An 11,405-nucleotide genomic window follows, 5' to 3' on the forward strand; every position below is an offset into this window, starting at 1 on the left:
ATGGTGCAAGCTAATGTGAAAGAATGGGGAATTGATAAAATGCATGTAGGGTAAAGGGGCCAAGTTAAGACCGCCTAAGAAGAAGGACAAATTTTGAAATGTGTGCTTCATAGATTTTCAATCTGAGAAGCTCAATCGAAAAGTGATGCAAGGCGTGCACACAGTAAAAGCGATGCTTCAATCCGAGATGTGCACAAGACGCACCAGAGCAACTAAAATTTTTTGTGTAACAAAAATCGCCGTGTGAAGGGAGCCACGCTTGGGTGAAAAGAGAACCAATGTCACCAGCAAGGTTTGATTCAAGATCTAGCGGTTAAGATCTAATCGTCACTTGAGCTATCCACTCTACTGTTGGGCTCTTGTTGTCCCAATAATGGTTCAAAACTGTTATAAACTTGGGTAGCCACATGTCCCATTACAAGGACCTGGTTTTTAATTGGCCCCTTTACCCTAACATCAACATTCTTACATGAAAATTTGCATTTTGCCACATGATCATGAATACATGATCCACTTAGAATGTAGTTGTGGATTGTTTAAGACCTTAAATTTCTTGATTCAATCTCTACATACATGGCATTGTAACACTGCAAATTTCCCCTTTATATTTATGGGATAACGCATATCACACCTTGTATGTATACAAGATTTGATAGTCATTGTCATTCATGTGGATTGTCATGGATGCTTGAGAGTCAGTCGCTGCCTGCATCATCACCTACATCATCACTAGAAGGCTCTAGAAGAATCTAGAAGATTCTAGAAGTTCTAAAAGTATCAAGGAGATTCTAGAAGTTTCTAGAAGCATGGAGAAGATTCCGAAAGAATTTAGAAGTTTTTGGAAAGCTCTAGAAAGTTGAAGAAGGATCTAGAAGGTTCTAAAAGAACTAGAAGGATCAAGAAGTTTCTAGAAGATTCTAACCTCCTCAAGAAGAATCTAGAAAGTCCTAACCTCCTCAAGCACTAGTATAAATAGGGGTCTTGGGCCACAAGCCCCTCAGTCTTGCCAACACCAGCTGTGAGGCTCTTATGAGGAAATCCCTCTTCTAATTCTTATGTTCAAGTCTTGTCCTTGCAATCAAGCCTTGCCTTCTACTGAAGTCATGTAATCAAAGTCTTGTATCTAGCACTCTTAATAAAGTATTAAGTCTTGTAATCAAGATTAAGCTTATCATCAAGTCCCATGTTCTTGTACATTCTGAGCGCCTCCACTTGCTCTCTTCTAGCTCTATACGCGCTCATAACAGTTTGACAAGACTACCATCTCTTAATCTTTTCAAGCCATCATGGAGCTGACGATGGAAGGTGTCATCAACGCATTGCAAAGCATCCAAGCTCAGTTACAAGAGCTTCGCGAGAGTAACGCTCAACTTCAAGCAGGGCAACCCCTAATCTTGGGACCGGCGTTGCAAAATCTTCAACGTCAAATTCAAGAGCTTCAAGAGACAAACACACATCAAGCACAAGCTGCAAGATCTAGCTATTCTCAACAACATAAGAAGGAGCCGAAGGTCAGCATGCCTGAAAAATTTGATGGGACTAGATCAAAGTTTAGAGGTTTTCTCCAACAAGTGCGTCTCTTCATTCGAATGCAACGAGAGCGTTATCCAGATGATGCCTCTCAAGTACGACTCTCTCTTGGTTTGCTCCCTTACATGAAAAAGAATCTCCTCTTCTTCATGACTTTGAAGCTTTTGTGTGGGAGTTCTCTGCAACCTTTGGGGATACTGATAGAGCAAGGGTTGCTGAAACCAAACTTAGAAATCTCCGCCAAGGATCAAGACCTGCATCCTTCTATGCATCCGGATTTCAACAGCTCACTTGTGATCTGACTTGGCATGAGGAATATTTCTTTAGCCAATTTCGGTAGGGATTAAAGGATGACGTAAAGGATCTTTTATTGACTATGCCAAAGGTTCACACACTAAGCGAGTTCATCTCTCAAGCAATAGAATGTGATAATCGACTATTTGAGAGGAGACAAGAACGGCATCTTGGGGCACCATTGCGACCCCAAACAGAAGTGACACATAATGGCTACACATCTCAACAGGGCCATGAATCAAGCATTGAGCCCATGCAAATTGATTCAACACGGTTTCAACCTCTCTCAGCCCAGGAGAAGCAAAGGCGGCGTATTAATGGCTTATGTATGCATTGTGGAGAGCAGGGGCACATAGTTCAATAGTGTCCAAGGAAGAGAAGGATGAAGGTTCATGGTGCAATGGCCTCAACGTGTTCGGAAAACATGGACGTCCAACCCCAATAGAGATCGACCGGTTGGACAAAAGACGAGCAAAAAAAGGTCTCTTTCTTCCCGTTGATTCCACTTCAAGTTTTATGCTACCACTCAAGATCCATATGCCGGGTAGGCAGATGGATTATGAAGCATTACTAGATTCAAGCGCAACGACCTGCTTCATGGACAAAGAATTTGCAAAAGAACAAGGCATACCACTTGTGGAGAAGTCTAATCCAGCAACTGTAGAAGTCATTGATGGTCGTCCCCTCGCTTTAGGGGATGTCAGGTATGAAACTCGCCCCATAGAAGTAGCATTGCAGGAGCATGTTTCAAGAGTAGCGTTCAATATTATACAAAGCCCAAGCAGTCCAATTGTTATTGGGCTACCGTGGCTTGAATTACATAATACTGACATCGATTGGAGGGCTCAGAGAATTGACCCACGAAAAGTCCAAAAGAAGAAGGGAAGGCATAATAGGCCTATATATCTTGGAGCCAAGGTCTTCATGCGTGCAACCAAAAAGTATCCAACTGTCCTGATATTTGCAACACCAATTGACACGTCGACAACAAAAATCATGGAGGCATTTCCACGTCAATATCAAGATTACAATGGTGTTTTTGAGAAGAAGAATGCAGACCTCTTACCGGAGCATTGACCCTATGATTGTGCTATAGAGCTTCAGGAGGGACCCAACCCCCTTTGGCCCAATATACAAGCTATCTCAAGATGAATTGGTAGAATTACAGAAAAATATTGATGAAAATCTTGCTAAGGGGTTCATACGGCATTCAAAGTCCCCAGCAGGAGCTCCAATACTCTTGGTAAAAAATAAGGACGGAACTCTCCGGATGTGCGTGGATTATAGGGGCCTAAACAAGATCACTGTCAAGAATCGCTATCCCCTTCCCTTGATCCCAGAGCTTCTTGAGCGCCTTGGCAAGGCAAGAATATTTACAAAAATAGACCTTCATGGTGCTTACAACCTAGTCAGAATCAAAGAAGGTGATGAATGGAAGACATCCTTTAGGACAAGGTATGGCCACTTTGAATATACCATCATTCCATTTGGCCTCACATATGCCCCAGCTGTTTTTCAACATTTAATGAACGATATCTTTCGAGAGTATTTGGATTATTTTGTGGTAATATATCTGGATGATATCTTGATATTTTCCAAGGATCAAGAAGAGCATGAGCACCATGTACGATTAGTGCTTGAAAAGCTTCGTGCATCAGGGTTATATGCAAAGTTGGAGAAGTGCTCTTTCATCAATCTAAGGTGGAATTTCTTGGTTATGTAATTTCTGAAAAGGGAATCTCCATGGATCCAAAGAAGGTTCAAACCATCCTTGATTGGAGACACCCACCTCGGTAAGAGATGTTCAATGTTTCCTCGGATTTGCAAATTTTTATCGTATCTTTATACAGGGATACTCCAAGGTGGTTACAACACTCACAAGGTTGACATGCCATAATAAGTTTGTCTGGGACTCAGAGGCCGCGAAAGCATTTCAGACTCTCAAGCAAGCTTTCATGACCGCACCCATTCTAATTCACGCAGATCCTACAAAGCCTTTCATCCTAGAAACAGATGCTTCAGATTTTTCCCTTGGCGCTATTCTATCCCAAGTAGGAGAGGATGGTCGAGTACATCCAGTGGCTTTTCATTCCCGCAAGTTCTCAGCTACAGCAATCAATTATGAAATCCATGACAAAGAGCTCTTAGCAATCATCGACTCCTTTGACACTTGGCGTCACCTACTTGAAGGAGCTCCTCATAAGATCACTGCTTATACAGATCACAAGAATTTGGAATACTTCATGACATCCCGCGTCTTGAATCGTCGCCAAGCCAGGTGGAGTGGTATCCTATCAAGGTTTGATTTTCTTATCTCTTATAGACCTGGCCGTCAACAAGCTAAGCCAGATGTCTTATCAAGAAGATCCTACCTTGCACCTAGAGAAGGCGACGCATCATTTGATCAACAAGAGTCAGTGATTTTGAAACCTGAGCAGCTTAAGCTAAATGCCACCATGAGCCAAGCTCCTGAAGACTCTACTTTTCTTTCTAGGTGAAGACGCAAATTGCCAAAGACCCACTTGCTCAAAATATTAGACAACAACTACAAGGACAAGAGGTTAATGAGGACTTTCAAGAAATTGATGGACTAATTTACTATAAGGGTCTTCTCTATATTCCGCCAGGACCAACACGCTTGGAGATACTTCAGCAACGGCATGATCTTCCATCAGCAGGGCATTTTGGGGTTAATAAGACAATTGAGCTTCTCTCCCGTGACTTTTGGTGGCCTCAAATGTGGAAGCTTGTCAAGGAGTATGTAGGAACTTGTGACACTTGCAATAGATCAAAGGCCCCTCGTCATCGTCCTCATGGGTTACTCCATCCCTTGCCCATTCCAACCAAACCATGGTCATCCATCTCCATGGATTTCATTGTAGAGATACCCTTGTCACAAGGATTTGACTCCATTTTAGTAGTCGTGGATCAGTTTACAAAAAAGGCACACTTCATTCCAACCACTAAAACCATCACCAGCAAAGGTACGTCCAAACTCTTTCTACAACGTATCTATCGTTATCACGGATTACCGGATGACATAGTTTCTGATCGAGGCCCCGCATCTCTAGCTTTTGGAAAAGCTTATTCAAGCTACTCGGAGTACAAATCAACCTCTCCTCAGCCAATTACCCACAAAGTGATGGACAAACAGAGAGATTAAATCAAGTTGTGGAACAGTATCTCCGCTGTACTATCAATTATCACCAGGATAATTGGGTCAAGCTCCTACCGCTAGTAGAATTCTCCTATAATAATAGTTTTCATGCCTCCACTCGTCACACTCCATTCTTTGCTAATTATGGTCAACATCCCAAACATGATATCCACAGACACTATCAAGTCAAGAATCCAGTTCATCTTACACAACAATTATCTGCAATTCACAAAGAACTTACAATTCATATCAAAGAAGGTCAATCCAAGTATAAGGAAAGTGCAGATCTCCATCGCATGCAGCATCCAAAATACAAAGAAGGGGATAAAGTGTGGCTCCTCCGACGTGATCTGCGTTCATCTTGTCCCTGTCAAAAGCTTGATTATCGAAGGCTTGGCCCGTTTAAAATTATCCGTCAAGTCAACCCAGTCACCTATCTACTCCAATTGCCCTCATCCATGAAAATCCATCCGGTCTTTCATGTCTCAGTCCTAGAACCTTGTCACACATCTAAGATCCCAGGAAGAGCCCTACAACCACCTCCTCTGGTTGAGATTCAAGGACATGACGAAAATGAGGTCGAGAAAATCCTAGATTCTCGATTTTCTCGTGGCAAGTTACAGTATTTGGTGCATTGCAAAGGCTATGATGTTAGTGAACGAACTTGGGAACCAACACACAATCTATAGCATGCATCTCTCAAAGTCCAAGAGTTCCATCAACAACATCCATGGAAGCCCAACTCAAGGAACACCACTGCTCCTCGTGGAACTCGTCGCTAGAGGAGGGGGTAATGTCATGGATGCTTCAGAGTCAGTCGCTGCCTGCATCATCGCCTATGTCATCGCCTACATCATCACTAGAAGGCTCTAGAAGAATCTAGAAGGATCTAGAAGATTCTAGAAGTTCTAAAAGTATCAAGGAGATTCTAGAAATTTCTAGAAGCATGGAGAAGATTCCGGAAGAATCTAGAAGTTTCTGGAAAGCTCTAGAAATTTGAAGAAGGATCTAGAAGGGTCTAGAAGAACTAGAAGGATCAAGAAGTTTCTAGAAGATTCTAACCTCCTCAAGAAGAACCTAGAAAGTCCTAACCTCCTCAAGCACTAGTATAAATAGGGGTCTTGGGCCACAAGCCCCTCAGTCTTGCCAACACCAGTTGTGAGGCTCTTATGAAGAAATCCCTCTTCTAATTCTTATGTTCAAGTCTTGTCCTTGCAATCAAGCCTTGCCTTCTACTGAAGTCATGTAATCAAAGTCTTGTATCTAGCACTCTTAATAAAATATTAAGTCTTGTAATCAAGATTAAGCTTATCATCAAGTCCCAGGTTCTTGTACATTGTGAGCACCTCCACTTGCTCTCTTCTAGCTCTATACACGCTCATAACATGGATGGCCTTATGATGGAGAGAAGTTTTGCATTTTTGTTTTTTTGAAGCAGTTATTGACATGAATATATGGAGAAACCTACATTGGATTTTCAAATGGTGAGTTATGATTGTTGTGGATCAAATGTGTGGAGACGTCCAAGTACTAAATGTGTTATCATGAGAAAATTTCATTTCCATAGACAAATGGCAAGCTTAGTGTGGATCTAGATTATGTGTTGAAGGATGCTATACCATGAAGGGAAAAATTGCGGTGGCACTCTATTATGTCATGTTGAGGGAAAATAAACTTGAGCTATGCTATTAAGCTGAGGTTCAATGCAAACCATATCTGCATGGATGCAAAGCCACTATTGAGCATACAATGGTTTATGCAATAAAGTACCATTGGATTATTGAATATAAGATAAGATCAAGATAATCAGGTAGACAATCCACCAACATATGTCTCTTTTCGCTTGATCATATTACGTGGAACGTTGAGAAGTATCTCATTTGCAAAATACAGCTATTAAGGGTGGGTTGCAAAAATCACCTGTACTTTTTGATTCCCTTTTTGAAAAGCTTTTGAGGGAGGATAGCAAGAAGGATACTTCTAAATTGTGGCTACCTGTGTCTGCATAACCTTTTGTGAGGGTCGTTGCGTGAAGTTTTTTGAAGCCGAGCACTGGGGGCTTGGTTACCCAATGTGAGGTGGCTTAGGTTGCTAAAGATCCCCATTCGGTGGTGGGTATAGGTGCTTTGACGCCTAGCTGGCAGTCACTTGATAATTTTTTTGAGTAGTATATGCTAGTTTATGCCTAGTCATTACTTTGTTGGTTTATGTATTGTTTTTGGCTCAATTTTGCTTGAGATTTTGACCTCCATACAGAGGAGGCTCTGCCATATTTTTTTCATGAGCCCTTTAGTTTGCTTACCGCACTCTTTTGCATCGACATTGCAGTGATTTTGTTGAGTTTTTGGTTGATCTCTGAACAGAGGAGACTCTGTCAAAATTTTTCCATAGAAATTTTGCCATAAATTTCTATTGGAATTAGGGTTGCAGGAAAACACACACTTCTTGGAGAAGACGAAGGGAGCTCAAGGCACACAATAGAGAGTGTATTCCTTAGTGTGCAATGGAAAGATAGATAGCCCTACAATGATGGGCGTATATACAATGCATGGGGGAAAAACCTCCTAGTGAGGGAAAAAATGCCCCGACGGTCTTAAGTGTGTTCACACACATCAGTACCACATGTATATGGTAACAAATCCCCCCTAAGAGTGATGCGGTGAACGAGAGCTGGCACATAGAGTAAAGGGAAGTGTCATGCCCTGAGGACATGATTAGTCTACAAAGGGGAGTAAGCCCAAAACTTTGCAGAAAGCTTCAAACTTCTCACGAGACAATGCCTTTGTGAAAAGATCTGCAAGGTTGTCCTGTGTTGGCACATAAGCCAAGTTGATCTCTCATGCTAAGAGCCTCACCCTGACATAGTGGTAATGCACCTCAATGTGCTTTGTGAGAGCATGAAAAACTAGGTTCCTCACAACTACCAATGCGCTTTGACTGTCAATGTAGATAGTGCTGGCAGTGTCCTGTCCAACACCCAAATCAACCATAAGGCATCTGAGCCATACACACTCAACCATAGCTGTGAAGACTTCCCTGTACTCAGTCTCACAAGTAGAAGCGGCCATAATAGGTTTCTTCTTGCTCAACCATGATATACATGAACTGCCAAGCATGAAACAAAAACCACTTGTGGACACTCGCGTGTCAAAACAACCAGCCCAATCTGAGTCCAAAAAAGCATTTAAGTCTGGTGGCAATGATCCCCCCTTGGGATAAAACAAGCCAAGATGTAGAGTGTCACTCAAGTAGAGACAAATCCTCTTGATAACCTACCAATGCTTCAACCTTGGACTATGCATAAATCTGCTAATCTGTGAGACTGCAAACTGAATATGTTGCCTCATGTTGCATACATAAATGAAGCATCCAACAGTAGTTTGGTAAAGAGTGACATCTGTAGGATCACCAACATCATGAAGACTCAATTTCAAACCTATTTCCATGGGAGTGGCAATAGGTTTGCAATCCTCAAGTCCAAACTTACATAGCAATGTCTCTATGTAACTTTTCTGACATAAGGCAATACCACCATCACATTGCTTAAACTGTATACCCAAGTAATGATGCAATAGCCCCAAATCTTTCATCTTGAAAGTAGCATTCAAATCAGCCTTAAATTCAACAATATGTGTCTCATATGGTCCAATGATCAACAAATCATCCACATAAAGAACCACAATGAAAAGTACATCATCCTTACTCTTTACATACAATGTGCTTTCTGTTGGACTGTTACAAAAGCCTCGTTTGACCAAATGAGTGTTAGCTTTCTCATACCAAGCACGAGGAGATTGCTTCAACCCATACAAAGCTTTCTTACATCTCCACACTTTATCCTCTTGTCCTTTCTTGACAAAATCGAGAGGCTGTGTTACATAAACTTCCTCAAATATGTCACCATTTAAGAAAGCAGTAACAATGCTTGATTGATGTACATCCCAACATCTACCAATGCACATAGAAAACACACAGTAGTCATACGACAAGTGGGAGCAAAAGTCTCTTCATAATCTATGCCTTTTTGTTATGCATAACCTTTTGCAACAAATTGAGCTTTATGTGGAACAATCTCACCATCCGATTTGCGTTTCAGCTTGTTAACCCACTTTGTACCAATGGCCTTTTGCTAGGAGGCAAGTCACATAAAGTCCATGTTTCATTTTCTATAAGTGCATCATATCCTGATTGCATGGCAGCCATCCAATTTTTTGGATTTTGTGCTTCATCAAAGACAGAGGTTCCTCAACATCATGTAAGCTAGACATAGCGAAAGCATAACAATAAGATGCATGGCGAGAACCTGAATGAGTACGACTAGACAAAGGTGCATCCAATTTACTGTCACACAAAGTATGCACCAGCCATTTAGGCATACATCTAGCCTGCTCATTCTCAACCCTTTCCTCATCAAGTACATCATGTACATCTGCATCAATAATAGGCTGATCTAAAACATTTTTAGAAACCCCCATTGTTTATACTTTGCCTCATTGGAATTTACATTCAAACTTCCACCATTGAAAAGAGGCAACAAAGTGTCATAAATGTCCTATGAGCTTACATTACTATCTCTAGTACATGATAGCAAGGGTTGAACATAATCTTCCACACACACGATATCTCGTGAGACCAAGATACACTTTTTTTGTGGATGATACAACCAGTAACCTTTGCTTTTAGCACTATAACCAACAAAAGTACATTTGACAACCTTATCATCCTATTTCCTGCGTTGTGTTTGTGGCACCAAAGCATATGCCAAACAACCAAAAACATGCATGTGCTCAATAGAACACTTTCTATCATTCCATGTGGATTCATAGAGTGCAAAGCTTTTTTAGGACATCTGTTTAGTACATAAGTGGCACACATGATGGCCTCAAGAAAAAATGAATGCGGCAAAGCTTGATTTTTGACCATACATCGTGCCATTTGCGTAAGTGACCTGTTTTTCCTCTAAGCAATACCATTTTGTTGAGGTGTATAAGCACTGTACATTGGTGTTTTATCCCACGACTAGCCAATAATGCATTAAATTCATGAGACATATAGTGCCCTCCTCGATCGGAATGGAGGGTGCCCATAGTACATTTTGAGACATTTTCAGCCATAGCCAAAAACGGTTTGAAGCACATAAACACTTCGGACTTGGATTTAAGCGGATATACCCATGCATGCTTGGAGTAATCATGAATGAAAGTCACAAAATAAAGGTAATTTTCCAAGGACGAAGTTCGCATGGGCCCACGAACATCACTATGCACAACCTGCAACCTGCATGTGGCCGAACCATCATTTGGAAACTTAGAACGCTGCATCTTACCCATAATACAACCTTCACAAACATGTTTGACAAGTGCTTCAAGAGGCGGCAAAGAAGCAGATTTTTGCATACGCAGCAAATTGACAAAATTCAGATGTCCAAAACGTGCATGCCAAAGTTTTGCATCTGAAATAGCCTTAGAATCCACAACTGCATTTGCAAAATTCTACCCACACTTGTCATGCAAAGTGAGCTTATACAGCCCATGGCATAAAATGCCAGATGCAACAAATTCATCACCAAAACTAAGATCATGTACTGTACATCTGTCATCCACAAATTTGACTACAAGACCAAGTCTAGCAAGTGCAGATACAGACAAAAGATTCTTCTTGATCCCATGTAGAAGTGTGAAAGAACTGCCATTTTCAGCAAGAAGCACAATCTTTCCAACTTCTTGAACCCGATAAGAGGCATTGTTGGTACAAGTAACTGAATTTTCATGAGGGACAAACTCAAGAGAGGTGAACAAATCATGATGTGAGGTAATGTGCTTTGTAACACCACTGTCAAAATACCACACAGTGAATCTGTAGCAATTGACATGCATGCATCATGGACATCAAGATTATAGGCACACTATGCACTAAAAGCCCATTCTCCATCAACATCAGCATCACAATCTCCTTTCACAGAAGACTCATCAATAGCTGCATTTGTAGTGGAACTAGCATTTGTAGTGGAACCACCCTCTTTCTTCTTAGCCTCTTTGGCCTTCAACTTAGGACACTGCTTGATCAAGTGATCATTAGCTTTACAGTAATAACAACGCATCTTCTTTTTGCCCTTATCACCAGAATTCCTAGACGAATGGCTGCCACTAGAAGCATTAGAAACATGTGATTTTCCACTCACAGAAGAACCATGAGAAGTGGCTGCATTGCTGTTACCACCTTTTCTTTGAGGAGCAATAAAGGCCTATTCAATTGCATGCTGTCTAGTCCTGTTCTTTTTTTAAAAGTGACTTGCAACAACAATGTGCACAATGCATCAAACTTTACAAGTTCAGGATTTCCTTGGGTCATAAGTCTCCTACTAGCAAAAGTTTGGTAAGAATTTGGCAAGGCATCAAGAAGAGTCTGCATAAAAGAACTGTCT

General features: G+C 41.3%; 1 pseudogene; it reads left to right on the forward strand.

Annotated features, from left to right (window-relative positions):
* Positions 1 to 5,763, forward strand: LOC147421128 (uncharacterized; annotated as a pseudogene).
* The last annotated feature ends 5,642 nt before the right edge of the window (positions 5,764 to 11,405 follow it).

This window comes from Adiantum capillus-veneris, chromosome 28, assembly GCF_014529385.1.
Source record: "Adiantum capillus-veneris isolate H3 chromosome 28, ASM1452938v2, whole genome shotgun sequence".
In the NCBI taxonomy this organism is placed as follows: domain Eukaryota; kingdom Viridiplantae; phylum Streptophyta; class Polypodiopsida; order Polypodiales; family Pteridaceae; genus Adiantum; species Adiantum capillus-veneris.